This window comes from Sciurus carolinensis, chromosome 18, assembly GCF_902686445.1.
Source record: "Sciurus carolinensis chromosome 18, mSciCar1.2, whole genome shotgun sequence".
NCBI lineage: Eukaryota > Metazoa > Chordata > Mammalia > Rodentia > Sciuridae > Sciurus > Sciurus carolinensis.
The window spans coordinates 16,743,176-16,745,206 of NC_062230.1; the positions used below are offsets into that span (position 1 = coordinate 16,743,176).

At 34.5% G+C, this 2,031-nt stretch overlaps 1 pseudogene; it reads right to left on the bottom strand.

Annotated features, from left to right (window-relative positions):
* Window positions 1-1,096: 1,096 nt before the first annotated feature.
* On the bottom strand, window positions 1,097-1,524 carry LOC124969832 (activated RNA polymerase II transcriptional coactivator p15-like; annotated as a pseudogene).
* Window positions 1,525-2,031: the final 507 nt, after the last annotated feature.

Here is a 2,031-nt window from a genome sequence, read left to right on the forward strand (position 1 = left end):
GCACACCATACCCTATTTATTGCTGCAAAGTCCCTGAAACATGTGCCTCAATCTATCTGCTTCATAATGGTTAAAATGAAAACTTAAGTGTTTCCTAAAACTTACTAACATCATGTCTAGAATGCCACATCCAGTAATCAACTCTACTGAAGCAAAGGCCAAAAAAGCCTAAATATATGCTCTTGCCCCTAAAAATTGAGCACATTACCTAACTAGGACTATAAAACTCAGTGACCTCCCTGGCTACACATAATCCATACTCAAATGTTATAAAATAAAATGTTAGGCCAATACGCTTTCACAGTTTTTATTAAGTCCTAGTCTATTTTAAAAGTATCTGATTTTACAGACATCATCCCACAATGAATATGTTTACTAACTGAAAGCTAATCAGACATCTAATCATTATTTTCTGTACACTAAGCAGTAAGATAATTATAAAGAACACTATGAGGTAATGACATACACTTGTTTGAAGCTTTCATACAAGCCACATTATCAAACTATATCTGCTCTAATAATTACTACAGATTTAGTGATGTAGCTCCCATATGATATTTTAATTGTAAGTACCTTAATGAAGTAAAACTTTGACAAGTTTGCTGACTTTTCAAATTAGCATAATATAGTAAATGAAAAAAGTGAAATGAAAATGAAGAGACTGAATTATTAAAGGAAAATGTATTAAAGGAAAAAGAAAGTGAGACAAGTTTTGACATTTAGCTGGAAGATATCAAGATGCACATATTTCACAAATCTATTGTTAAAAAACTCAATGCAATACAAATATTTTCCATGTAAAAACTGAGTTAAAACTAATAGGTCTATAACACTGTTAATTGTGGCCTTAAAGAGTATCTAGTCTTTTGATCAAAAAAGACCACAACAGTTAAGATTGTAATTACTTGATTTTATTTTGCACTAGGTGCTGGGCACAAAACAATCCTTCCTTAATGAAGTTGACAATAATTTCACTCAGAACATTTTTAATAATGCACATTAAAAAAAGTATTCATCTTACAAATTGTTCTGCAATCCAAACATACAATAGCTTGGAAAACAATGTTTAGAAAACAAAAACCAATGTAAATGATGGAATTAAAACAACCAGAACAGTACAGGTTTTATATGGCTCAGATTTTACAGTTTTCTTACTGCATCATCAATGTCAGAAATCTGTTCCTTCAGCTGGCTCCATTGCTCGGGATTTAAAGAAATACCTTTTCTTTCTGGTTTCATTTCACCTTCTGGATCCAACCAATATTCTCTAATATCAATTAGAACTTTCTCTTTAAAATCCCAAACACTGATGTACCTCATTTTCCCGATCTGAAACATGTTATCTTCTCTGCTGCTCCTGCTCTGCTTGGAAGATGACAGAACTCTTGAAGTTTCATCAGTCTTTTACTTCTTCACAGGCTTTTCTGGAGCAACTTGCTTTTTCCTCTTTAACTTTTTCTCAACTTCACTGTCAGAATCACTGCCCGATGAGTGTGAGGAAACAAGTTCCTTTGCTTTTGTCATTTCCCCACTTCTGCAGTCGACAGCCTTCTGCTCGTGGCTCGAGACTGTTCCCATCTTTTTAAGCATGAAAAAATTTTTTACTGAACTCTCAGCAGACAACATTCTCATTGATCCATAAGTACCTGGGGCAGAAGAGACAGGAATATCTGTGAAATAGTGTATGCTCATGTCATTATCATATAAGAAAATGTGTGGGGTTAATTCAAGCCTGAACAAAAACCCTTAAAACCACAATCAATTAATTTTTGTCCCAATTCCTCCTGGACTAATTTTCCTTTAAAAAAATTCTAACCAGTAGATTTCTGTGCCAAACTAATGAAAAAGTGGTGGTACTGGATTTTCCATAACATCTCAGAGATGGGGAGAAGATAAGGCAGGTGCATCTGCAGTGCAAAGCCAGCACCCCTAAATTAGGGAAGGCCTAAGCAAATAAGCCAGACCCTGTCTGTAAATATAAACATACAAAGGGAAGGGTTAATATCTCCCAGGATATGTGACCACAGGCAA